Source organism: Planococcus citri, chromosome 3 (genome assembly GCF_950023065.1).
Source record: "Planococcus citri chromosome 3, ihPlaCitr1.1, whole genome shotgun sequence".
Lineage (NCBI taxonomy): Eukaryota > Metazoa > Arthropoda > Insecta > Hemiptera > Pseudococcidae > Planococcus > Planococcus citri.
The window spans coordinates 71,664,805-71,678,115 of record NC_088679.1 but is presented as its reverse complement, the minus strand read 5'-3'; the positions used below and the strand labels follow the sequence as shown (position 1 = coordinate 71,678,115).

Below are 13,311 nucleotides of genomic sequence, written 5' to 3'. Positions count from 1 at the left end.
TTGTGCTAAGATAATTAATCGAATTAATTTCTCCAATGTACCGTGTAATATAACACGATTTTTGAATGTTGATTATAGTACAACATCGTACGAGACAAATTTAAATATCTGTACATCGATGGGCACAGTTTGAGGTTATTTTTCTGTTATTCAAAATCATGTTGTTGTGAAACAGCCTTAACGTGTTGTAGGGGTCGTTAGCTTAGAGATGTTTTCAAAAATAAATTTACATCGCAACTATGATTTTGTTTTTCAACCTGAACCCAAGTTAATTCTAAAAGTCGAAAAAAATGATTGTAATTATTCAGCTCTGTAGGAGGTAGTTATTTATCTTCTGTGAGAGGTTAAATGTATAATTTGGCGATATGAGAATTCGCATGATAGGTAATTATACTATTCCGTAAGTACTTACTTAATGAAAAATTTATCAATATTCGATAATACATAATAGGTTTAGGTATACCCTGTATTATTATTTTCCTCGTTGAAATGTTCATTATTACGATTTTATTTTTTTAATTTCACAATTAATCGTAAAAACTGAATTGAAAAAGAGGTCATCGCAATTCTTATACTTATTTCTATTTGCGCAGAATGAAAATCAAGGCAAACCAAGTAGACAATTTTATCAATTTAAGATATAAAATTTTATGTAAGTATGTACATAATTACATACTCAGACTTTGGTCAGAACGGAGGCGTCGCTACAGGAGGGATGGGGGGGGGTGTAAACCCCCTTGCCAAATTTTTAAAAAAAACTCGTTTTCAGGCATCTCAAAATAAAAATTTTCAAAAGTTCTCGCCTTCGCATCGCTCGATTGAGCCAATTTGTTTCTCATTTTGAAATGACTCGTAGATTTGTCAGTAAAAATTATTTTTCATTTTTGGTTTTTCAATCGGTATTTTTGTACCCAATTCAATCCCCCCTCCCTCCAATAAAATTTGGAGGGCGACAAGACACCACCACTGGGTCAGAACAAAGACCAACTGAATGAAGTTGAGTTTTGATAGATAAAAAAAGGAGGAGAGGAAAAAAAAGAAAGCTGAAATCAGAGTCATGGCGAAGTGATATGTCGTGGGGGGGGGGAGTCTACAATTTTCTAAATCCCCCCAACCCCCCACCATACACTGGATTTTTCAAATGGGGTCTGAACAAATTTTGGAAGCAGGAGTTGGAAACAGAAATGTTTAATAATTTTGTATCCTTAAAAAGTATGCTTTTACACTTGACAAAAAATTTGATCTACTTACTTATTGCAAGGTTGGTAGGTACCGTACTGAAATCCAAAATCAAAAATTCACAATTTTTTTTGTTTTTTTTCTAGTATTTTGGCTTTTGAAAATTGAATTCAAAAAGAGAACAGAACATTTGTGATCTGTCACGAGAGAAAACCAGGTTAAGATTAAAAATGTAACTTTTATTTTGAGGCTGTTTTAATGTATCAAATCATGTATTAGGAGATCTATGGTTCGGAGGTCGTTGAAACTTGTACTTTTTAGAATCATTAGCGAACATTTAAATCACCACTGTCGGATTCAGCACCCTGAAAACTACCACTATCTACCAAAAAATCGCTAATTATTTTTTGGATCTTAACCTGGTTTTCTTATGACAGATCACATTTTTGATTTTTCCCTAGCAAAGTGAAAACTTCGGCAAAAAATTTACCTTATATCTTCATCATCTGTGTTGAACACCTTCATAAGTAAGCTCCCTTAAAATTTGCTCTTTGTCTTTCTTATATTATTTGGAACAGTGATTATTAGGTGTATGATAGTGATTGGCACTCCACAAGGGTCACATTGTTCCAGTTGCTTGTCTTTGAAAACTGGAGAATGAGTGTGGGCAGTATGCCCAATTCGTAATCTGTGGTTACCTAGCACTACTTCTTCTCTCCTACTTTTCCTATAGTGTATAACCCTTGAATCAGAACAGAGCCTTGTTTGCTGCACTTCATATTTTATGGTATTTGTGTCTTCCTGATCTATGTGTAGATTAATTAGCAGATCTCTACAACGACAGCCAATAGGGCGATAAGTATGAGGAATAGTCAATATGTAAGTTTCACATGGCTGAAAAATTATGAATGCGTGGACATTGTTGACCAAAATTGGAGGAAATATAGTTTAAACATTCGACCAGAGTCCAGATCTGACAACATTTATTTTGCATTAGGGTGCGTTGTTCATATTTTACAGCGTGATTACTGATTAGTAAAGTGCTGATAAAAAAATGCCATCCAAATGTCTTTACCTTGATGCCAAATCCGTGTATGTCCATCAAAAATAAAATCGTCTTTTTGCGTCACTGGTAAGACTCTGGGAAGCCCTGAATTGAAAAATTTGCGTCTGAGTGAACTTAAAATGCACCATGGAAGATCCACAAAGTAAGGTACTGTAACCCGGGTATATCAGACTCCCATTTTGTTCCTCACAAAAAAAATTGTTGTTTTTCGATTCAAGGTTTTTATGACGGAATTTCTGGCATAGAATGAAAGTAATCATTGAATTAGAGCACATGCTGTGAATTTCACACAATTTCAAACTATTTTTAACCCAAAAATGAAGTGCTGAAAAAATGACTGAAATTCAAAACAATTAAATGTAATGTGCACCGGGGCAAGTCAGAATGATTTTTCGCAATTTCAACTTTGACCAGCTGTTACTCCCCTTCTAATGAACCAATATGGATCAAATTTATTATGTAGGTTCCCATAAGGGTTCTTAACCTATGGTGAAAATTTGAGCACGATTGACACAGTAGCTTTCGCTCAGTGGAATAATATATAAACTGTTCTGACTTCCTCCAATTGGGGGAAGTCAGAACAGGCTAAACTTTGCAGAGGCGTAGATCACAAACGGAGCGTCCTAGAAAAATTGCACTAATACAAAATTGTAGAGAATTTAATTCTCTTTGAGATTACTTTCATCAGATTTTCACTAGGACGCACGGTTCGTCCGCTATATGCGAAAAACTAAGAAATAGAAAGTCTGTATTTTACGTAGAACAAATTTAAAACAAGTTCAAAACAACAACAAAATACAATTGAACCAAAGACATCTAAAATGAAACTGAATCGCGAAAATTTTTATGCCGTGATGAAGTAGGGGTAGTACCCTCAAGTCACCTTTAGTGGCACTTCACCAGATATAAACCTCTAGGCGCTAGAGCAAGTTTTCTAACTTACCCCAAATTCCAACTTCCCCCGGTGCACCTTATTTCAATTGATACATGTAGCATACCATTGGAAAGCTCGTTCAATTCTCTTTCAAAGATGTTATTATGAAAAAGTTGTAAAAGTGCACGGTTTTGAAGATATAGGTACGCAGTTAAAGTTTGCCAAATTCCCATATACTGCAAAGCAAAGTTCGTCAAACCAGGAACAAAATCGCCGTCTGACATACCTGGGTTATAGTTCCCTACCACAAAGCTGACCAATGTTCAATCAGAACTCGACAAACCCTCCAAGCATATCCAAACCTTATCAGTGATGCATAAAATACTTAGTACTTTTTTTGTATGGACATACACGGATTTGGCATTAAGGTAACAATGTGGTATTTGGCAAAAAAAAAGAGTTGTACTTATTGTTAGTTGTAATAATTATGACTAAAATTCATCAAGAATTTCTCTAAACATATCATACTAATATTATTTCAAGTTAGGACGTTATTTAGCACTGTAAATTGTTTAGGTGATGGTCGCAAAATTTTTGTGCTGAGTGACTCTCGACAATGCCAACATTCAACGGATTATCACTGAACCATCTACTTCATTTGGATTTTGATTGAATCAAAATAATGTTAGTACATTATGTCTTGAGTGGTTCTCAATCAATTTTCTGATAAATTTTTCTTTTATTAGCTTGAAAAATCAATTTTTTCTAAAATATAATTTTTGGACGGAATTTTGTCATCAGTACTTGCGCACAGAACAAACGCATCAATTGTGGAACAACTGCAAGAACCAACCAGGCTGAATAAAATATGCGAAACCAGGATAATGAGATATTTTGGACACATAGCCAGAAGAGGACCAGAAAACATTGAAAAAGGAATTCTCTTTGGCAAAGTCCCTGGAACAAGAGGGAGAGGACGATCTCCAACAAGGTGGGCCGATACAGTCTGGAAAATAGTTGGTTCAGTTGCGAATGCGGCCACACTAGCTCAAGACAGAGAAGAGTGGCGGTGGTTGTTGGGGGCACACTAGTCGCTTGCGACTATGACGTTGATGATGATGACTTGACTAATAACGCTCTCAATAGTCCAATGTTCAAACTATATATCCTCCAATTTTGGGGGTATGATTTAATACCACGACAAAAAAGGGCGTCAGCACGACAAGCATAGGCACTTTCACGCCAGAAAAATTATTTCCACAACTAAATTGGAAATTCCCGACAATAAAGAGCTTACCCCGACATAAAAGGTACTCCAACGACAAAATAATGTATCAAACGACGAATTAAAAAAATCATGACATTTAATTACTTTCCACTGCTATATAAGGCAATGCAGGACAAAATTTTTCTATCAAAAACAGGCATTTCACTGACAGTAATAAACGTTTCAAAATATTAAAATGATACCAAAAAAAACAAAGTAGGTATGTAAAAAAATGGCTCTTCATAGAAGTAATGTTTTGTGGACTTTGATGGATGACCCCCCCTTCGTTTTTTGACCTCAGGTACGAAGCGAAAGGAGGCTAAGGAGATACAGTTTGCCCCCCTCTGGTTCCGCGAAAGTAGGAAAAACTTGGGAAATTATGAGAAATTCAAAAAAGTTAGGAAAATACAAAAATTCCAACAATATTTTAGTTTCAGTTTTCAAAAATTCAAATTTTTTACAATCATGAATTTAATTATCATTTATTTGCCGACAAAATCGCCGATCTCTCCTCAAAATTCTCATTTTTTCCCCTAAGATTTTGCCCTCGCTTCGCTTAGGTCAATTTGGTTCTCTTCTACTGAGTCACAATTTCACTCAATTTTTTTTGAAAGAAACCCTCAGTTGATTATTTGTTAAAATTTGTACAAAATATAAACGTAATTGAACTGATAATGTTCTGTCGTGTATGAAATTATTTTGTCGTGAATACTGCTTATCTCGCTATTAAATTGTAGTCGTTCTTAAATACTTTATTGTCGGGCGTCATCTGGCGTGGAACTTCATAATTTTTCGTTGTTCATTCATCTTTTATGAACGAAAAAATGCTTATCGTGATGACGCCCTTTTTCGTCGTGCAAAAAATATTTCCCCCAATTTTGGTCCAAAAATGTCCACATGTTCATAATTTTTCAGCCATGTGAAACTTGCATATTGACTATCCCTCGTACTTATGTATAGTACACTTTTCTTCCAGTGGAAAGTAAAACATTTTGTAGAAATTATGATGACTTAAAGAATTTTTAAATTTCAGGTACCACTTTAACATAAGCTGATCTCTCCTCTGTGATAAAGGAAGTATTCCAGTCTCTTCAAATAGCTTGGTTATTAGACTGGTACAAATTACAAAAAGCTCCTGAGCAGAGTCAAAGTGCTTGATTTTGCACTGAGTTTAGTTTTTTTTTCAGGAAATTATAATACTTATAATTATTTAAAAATAAGAATGAAGGCTCTAGCAAAGCGAGAGCAAAAGCTTTTGAAAATTAATAATTTTTCAAATGTGAAACACAATGCAAGAGGACAATTTTTCAACCCTCCAACTTTGGTCAGGAAAAAAAAGAAAAATGTCCGGCCCGAGTAAAGCAAGGGCAAAAGCTGTGAAAAATTGATAATTCGAAAAATGTAAACATAATGTAAACAACATCATTTTACAATTTTTTATGATGGAAAAAATTTACTTTCATGACTTTAGCATTTTCAGTTTTCAGAAAAGTATAATATTTTTGGGGGGGGAGAATTTTAAGTCAAAACATCAATTTTGATGTGAGACATCAATTTTCTACTATCAAACTTTGGTCAGAGAAAGGAAAAGAAAAATGACTTGGTGAAACGAGGGCGAAAGCTTCTGAAAATTTATAATCCAAGAATGTAAAAAGCTACAATCCCCTGGTTTTTGGTAATTCGTTAATTTTCCCAGCTTACACAACTTCTTCACAACTTTCTCCCAATCTGCAATCAATAATGGACTATGGATCCATTGTTTACAATACAGCTTCAAAAACTGACCTAATGAATTCAACTCCAATCACCAACCATGCATTTCATTTATCAATAGGAGCGTTCCGAACCAGCCAATATTCAAACTTACAGAGGATTCTGGACGTCATAAAATAAAACTTTTTGATGATGACGATGAAATTCACAACTTTTCGCCAACATTTTTCTTCCAGCCCTCCCCCCCTCCTTCCTCACACACCCACGTTCAGCACCCTTCTGTATAGAAACTTACATTATAGAATCATCCATTAGGTACGTACAATAAAAAAGGCGAATAAAAGTATATCATCCAGATGTCATTTCCAGTTAGCTATTTATTCGAAACCCTTCATTATTTTGTCGAATATTAAAAATAAGCTATTATTAGGTAGATACGTCTTACGTCACACAAAAAGAGAAAGAACGTGAACGCAAAACAGCTACCATGAAAAAACCTCCAAATTTAACTCACAAAAATATACCTAAAAGTGAAAACAAATTGTTTCATATTTCTTCACTAAATTACCTCAAAAATACATGTACCATAAAAAATAGCGAATAGAGAACCGCAACCCATGAGGGTGAGGTACAAATTACGAAACGAACGAAATACCTCAATCTTATTCGAATTAGCCGGTCTTTACCCTACAAAGGCGCACCCTTACGTAATCTTCAACTCCAAACCCACCACGATGTTGGATAAAAACCCATTTTTATTTCCAGAACTTCTCAACTATAACCATATAGGTAAGTAGGCTTATCGGTAAAATTCTTATTATTCCGCCCAAATCTTACTTATACACAGCAAAAAGCTCGTATTAATAAAAAATTCATACCCGCGACAATCCGACGTTAAATATCGTTCCAATTTGTACAATGAATATGAAATTAGTCGATATGTAAAAATACTCTTCCATCCTGCCCATCCAGCTCGACTATAGCTAGACCACCACGTGCTCTTATTTTCATGTGCTTTCAACACGCATACTCGATTACGCACCGCAATCCTATTATAGGTAGAGCTACGGTGCTGCTATAAAATCCACGTTTGAATTTTCCCACAGCCAAAGCTCGAGCTCGATTATACGAATCATCTCATTACACGCGTACGTAACCAACGCATCGATAAATATCGCGATATTAAAAATAAATGAAAAAATATGGTAAGAAAGTTAACATTATAATGAAAATACCAGGTAGAGAGCTTTACAATTCGCGAAATGAAAACAGCCATGCGAAAGGTTTCTCAACGTGAGGAAAAGAGCTCGCGGGAGGAAATTTTTTTTCAAGCCAAGAAAAATCGTTATAGCAACGAAGCGCTGTGAACATCTGTCTGTCTGGCGAACTAAACAGAACAGCCGCACTAGTCGGTCTCTTCACCAAGGATAAGCTTTTGTGAAAGTTGTACTTGTGCTAATACGCTAGGCCGAGTCACACGAGCTTTTAAGTACATTTTCGTTCATTTCGGCGTTACCAGTTACGTTTTGCCGCACATTCGGTATCGTGAATTCGATAAATACCTACGCGTTTTTTTCCTTCTTTTATCCTTTGCAACTTCTCCTCGCCATTTTTAAAATGCCAATATTCGTCATAAACACGATTCCTTTCTACGATGTGCTGAAGGAATCCATTTGTTATGGCTTGAAACTCGTTTACATCTTTGGTAAGTTGATTAGAGTAATTTACCTTATTGATTGTCGGTATGAATTGATAACATCTGGGGTCTGCTTTTTCGCTGATAACGCTTGTGTAGGTGTTTTGAATGGAAAATTTGCGAATAAATGAGACAAATTTCGCACGAAATGCTGCGTGAAGGCGTATTTTTGCAGATTTGATAACGTGAAAAAATGATAACGCACGCGGTATCACTTTGAAATAATCAATGCTCGAGTGTCGCATTAAAACGCGTCCTCTATTAATAGAAACACGTGTTTTTTTTCACCTCGTTTATATCGTGGTCGAACATACATTTTTATGCTATAAACTCGACGATGAGTTAGGATTTGGTGTGGATTTTTTGTCGTAAAAAAATATTTTGCTAAAAATGATTCAATTTTTTCAATAATTACTCTACCTAAATGTCCAATACGGTTTTGTCTTTTCAAATTAGATTAAGTAGGTAAGTAGGTAGGTATCCTATAAGTATAAAGTTTGCTTTACCATCGTCATCATGCATTATTATTATTAATTCATGACATGTACCCACATATTATTACCCACATATATTCCCTAAACACACACTATTACCTATATTATGTATTTATTTCATTTTTGATAACCTCATTTACATATGTTTTCGAAACGAGGGATCCCTCCAACATACACTTTCGAGAATTTCAATTTAAATATATACTCTTATACTTAGGTAGGTAGTGGGTTTGGGTACACAAGTAAATTATACCTACGTGTAGATTTATCTAACTTACTCTAGAGTCTACATTACATTATACAGTTTGTTCGGATGAAAAATTACAGTCCCGGATAGGCAATTCATTCGGCACCGGTGTGAGCGTTAATTTGCATAGCTTTTACGCGACAGGAGTAACTTCGAGGTATTAATAATGATTTACGAACGTGTCTCGCTAGTCGCAAGTAGGTAGATGTTTTATAGGCATGGAAAATATAAAACGAACAGTGATTGTAAATTAGATCGAGTTGAGAAAAAAATCAATCGAGGTGGTGCTTTTTTTTTGTCCTTCGTTTAGTCGAGAGACCAGATGCGCTATCCTCATGTGACCTAAACAAGTTAGTCAATTTGGAGTAATATTGCATCATATGTGTGAAATACAGTCGCTACATACAGAGCATGAAAGTGTGACTGTGTGAATAGAATTTGAAAATAATGAGTTTGAACGAAAGTTGAAAAAAAAATTTTTAATGAGCTCAAATTTTCAATTTGTGGAAAATTTCTGTTTTTGATAATTGTCTTATGAATAAAAGTTAGTGTAGTTCTTACGAGTATTTTGCACTATGAAAAAGTTGGGATTTTTTTTTCAGTTTTACCCTCGAGAGTTGTTGGATTTTAAGGGGGGAGGGGGGCTAAAATTTTAAGTTTCCAACAACTTGAAATTCCCAGCCCCCTCCCTCAGTTCTGAACGATAAAAATGAAGTTTTTACATTCTGATCATTGAATTTGGCCCACTTTCATCAGAAAATCACTGTTCAATAGTTTCTGAGCCCTTACTAAAAAAAGAAAAAAATATAAAAGAATTATCATCTTCATCTATAATCCTTATATTTGGTCAATTTTCAATTGAAAAAAAAAACTGTTCAATGTTAAAAATAAAAACACAAAAAATTTTCAATTTTCGTGTATAATCCCTGAATTTGGTCCTCTTTCATTTAAAAAACACCCACCATTCAATAATTATTGAAACTTCACATTACAATGTAAGAAAAAATAAGAAACTTAAAATTCTCCTATTCTAATCTTAGAATTTGGTTCCTTTTTCATCTGAAAAAACAGTTCAATAAATTTTTTGCCCTCACTCAAAAAATAAAATAAGAAAAAATTAAAAATTTTCATGTTTTAATCCTTGAATTTGGTCCTCTTTCATTTGAAAAGGAAAATGTAATGGTTTTTGAAACTTCACATTAAAATGTAAGATAAAACAAGAAATTAAAAAATTTTCATATTTTAATTCTTGAATTTGGTACCTTTTTTATTTGGACAAAATGTTCAATAAATATTTCAGCCCTCACTCAGAAAATGAGAAAAAAATGGGAAATTCAAAATTTTCATGTTTTAACCCTTGAATTTGGACCCCTCTCATTTCGAGAGTACTATTCAATAGTTTTTGAGACTTCACTCAAAATGTAAAAAAAAAAAAAAAAAAAAAAAATAGAAAGCTTGAAATTTTTATATGTAAAGTAGGTAAGTACGTACCTATGTATTTTGTGTATAGTCTAAAAGGACTGATCCAAGTAACAAAACATCATATCATCTCATCTCACATTTACACTATAATTTTTGGTTTTGGTATTTTTTCATTAAAAACCCTCTATTTTAAAATTTTGATACCGCCCCTCCCTCCCCCTCTCTCCCCACATGGTGAAAAAGTGGAACTTGAACCTTCTCAAATAAACATAGGAAAGATGAAAAAAAGTTAAAATTTTCATCGTCTTGTATTAAAATGCTTAAATCTTAATTCAATTCAGACCCACCCTCCCTCTTCCCCTTATGAAAAAGTGTATCTAGACCCTCCTAAGTTTCTAAAATTGAATTAATGATGAAAAATTCCAGCACAGCAATTTAAAATTTAAAAAAATATCTGCTGAATTTAATACATTGGTGGTAAGTATTTACTTTCTTGAAAATGAGGTCATCTAGAACAATTTCAAGTTTTGACACAGAGATCAAAATTAGTTTGAAAAATTTCATAAGATTCTACGTAGTTCTATATCTTTTTAGTTTTTCTCAGCATTGAGGACTAAAAGACTTCACAAGAGAGCTACGAGTGTTTTTGAGGGACCAAGGGAGGGTTTTTCTAAAAAAAAAAAAAAAAAAAAAGGAGGATTGTTGAGAATAGAGTTTTGACCAGAAATTGAACTTACCAATTCAATAATTTTTCAGATCTATTTTTCATTTTTTTTCAACTTTTGATTTCGGGGGCTGAGGGTTTTTTTTCTGAAAAGAGAGATGAGTAGGTATTTGAAATGATTTTGAGCAAAAATGGAAAATTTCTCAAATTTACAAACTTTAATTTTTGATTTTCAACTTATTTTTTTGTCAACTTTTGAAGGCCTTAATTGCACAAGGAAAATTAACATTGTTTGAAGGACGGAGAAAAGTTTTTTTTTTTTTTGAAAAAGGATTGATTAGGAATTTGAAAGAATTTTGACACAAAAATGGAAAATTCTCGAAAATGTTTCATCGATTTTTGGTAATTCTATTCTTCTAGATTTTCACAGTGGAGGGGAGAGAAGGGAGGAAGCTCTATAGAAAAGCACCAAAATAACTTAGGGCATTTAGGGAGGAAGAGAGGGGGGGTCATTAGACTGGAAATAAGAAGATGGAATAAAATAAACACTGATTTTACAACATCAAAAAGCTCAGCCCGAGGCAAAAATAAATAAATATGTATTGTAAGTAGTACATACAAGCTTACGTTTATTAAGTGCTTCAAATTTTTCCAAAAAACAAACATTTTTTTCAAAGTAAAAAAAATCAAAATTTTGAAAAGATTCGAACAGTTTTAACTTGTGACTCGTCTGGAATTTTGGGAATAAAATTTTATGTGGGTGTAGTTTTTGACACTTCAAGCATTAATTAGCGTCAAATTTGTTCAAAACAAAAAGTCACTCCAGACTTTCACAGTGTTTGCCATTAGAAGTTAGATAGGCACATTGTTTTTTCCAAAGTATAGATATCTTTGAATAAAAGTAACTGGTTTCAAGTTTAAGTGTTTAGAGAAAAAATTTTACATTTTAGCAGCTTACAGCTTTCGATCAACGAAAATGAGGTACCTAGACCTATACTAAACAAGAAGTTTGGAAGTTGACAGATGGCAACAAATTTTGAAGATTCTTGATACCCCCTCCCTTCCTCTACACTTCGTATTTCTCTCCAGCTTATCTGCAATTATACTCCAAAATCATGGGAGAGAATGAAGATGGGATGGGGTAGAATATTTCAACTGTACAATTTTGGGAATCGTTTCAGGATAAAAATTATTGTTTTTTTGAAACGTGAACCCGAGAATTTGTTCAAACCATCTGTGAAATTAAATTGCAGAAAATGTCATGAAAACAGTTGAAAGTGCAGGTTAAAAATTGATCTTATCATCGTAAAATTTGTGTACATCTTCACCAAAATTTTTCAAATATTGAAAAAATTAAGAAAAATCAATCAAAAACGTATTCTTTAGGCTATTGAAATGAATCAGAAATCAGAATATTTTACAAAAAATTGTTGCATCATTATACTGTAGAAAGTCATCAAAAACTGTCTGATCAAAGTTCAAAATAATTGAAAATTTGGTTTAAAAAATTGATGAAGTTTCAATAAAAATGTGCAAAATTTACGAAAATTGATTTAAACATTGTTAGAATCTGTTGAAATGTCACAGAAACAATTTCCCCATGACAGTGTAAAGACTCGTAGGGTGTTGACCAAAAAAATTCAACTGCTCAGTCAAATCAATGGTCTGGAAGGGTTTAAAATTTTAAATAGGTGCAAAAATAGTAAAACTGTTTATTAGAGTGAAAAAAAAAACTTAATAGGAAAGTTCAACAATACACAATGTCAATGACCTATTTCCTTTGATGTAACGAACACAAGTCCAATTCAAACACGGCGCGCGGCCGTTGTATTTCATTTTCGTCTGCTAACGAAGTGTAATCAACTTTTCATTCATTATTTTTAAGCGTATAAAAATTCTACCTCTCTTGGTTTTATTTATTAGGCAACAAGTTTACCTCATCGTTGTGATTTTACAAAATAATGTTTCACTATTTCTACAAAGCTAACGTGTTTTAAAACAAAGTCAGATTAAAAACGCTGACTATAGGTATAGTGAGTTGCTTTCCTCATTTTTAATCCCATCTCTTGTTTCTTTCTGCAAATACTTGTAAGGGGTTAGGTAACTTATGCCTCAGCACGGGAAATTTGATAACAATTTTTTATTCTCGAGTAAATTAAAGAAAGAAAAAAGTTTGCGAATGTGGGTCAAACAAAAGACATCCAATTTTCGAACAAGTATAAGAATTTTTTTCTTTAAGCAATAAAAGTTTCCTTATATTAAATTTCTCGTATACTATGACGTCATTAATGTTGCGTTTTATTTCGTGGCTTATTTTCTTTGATTTTGAAAACTTTTTTGTTCGAAGGAGAAAATAATTCTACAGAAACGTAAGATTACAAAAGGGAAAGGTAGGTATAAAAGGAATTATATTGAGAAAATTTTAATTTTTCGTTCGAATCAAACCTTTAGGTATTTTTTTTACCAACGCCTACGCAAAATCGAACCTTTGGATAGGTACCACAAACTCCCTCTTACTCGTTCTGACTGTGCTGGGTGACACAATAGGAACCATTCGATAAACCCGCATAAACATAGTGATTATTTTTACTCGAATATTGCTTATTCGTCGTGATTTCGGTCTAACAAGGAAATCGTAGTACCTACACATTACCTATAGGTATAACTATAATATTTGCATGTGATGAAA

At 33.4% G+C, this 13,311-nt stretch overlaps 2 protein-coding genes across 4 annotated transcripts in view; one reads left to right on the top strand and one right to left on the bottom strand.

The window, feature by feature from the left end:
• NaPi-III (Na[+]-dependent inorganic phosphate cotransporter type III) overlaps positions 1–13,311 on the top strand; it is a 47,881-nt gene that overhangs the window by 15,706 nt on the left and 18,864 nt on the right. The window contains exon 1 of one of the 2 annotated variants that reach the window (XM_065354685.1): positions 7,268–7,804. The exons of the other annotated variant lie outside the window; for it this stretch is intronic. The gene's annotated coding sequence lies outside the window, so the exon portion shown is untranslated. Of the gene's footprint in view, positions 1–7,267; positions 7,805–13,311 lie in introns of those variants that run through there. 2 annotated transcript variants of the gene reach the window in all.
• The window catches only part of LOC135838881 (lysosomal proton-coupled steroid conjugate and bile acid symporter SLC46A3-like), a 47,034-nt gene that overhangs the window by 15,548 nt on the left and 18,175 nt on the right, over positions 1–13,311 (bottom strand). The window contains exon 1 of one of the 2 annotated variants that reach the window (XM_065354689.1): positions 6,978–6,996. The exons of the other annotated variant lie outside the window; for it this stretch is intronic. The gene's annotated coding sequence lies outside the window, so the exon portion shown is untranslated. Of the gene's footprint in view, positions 1–6,977; positions 6,997–13,311 lie in introns of those variants that run through there. 2 annotated transcript variants of the gene reach the window in all.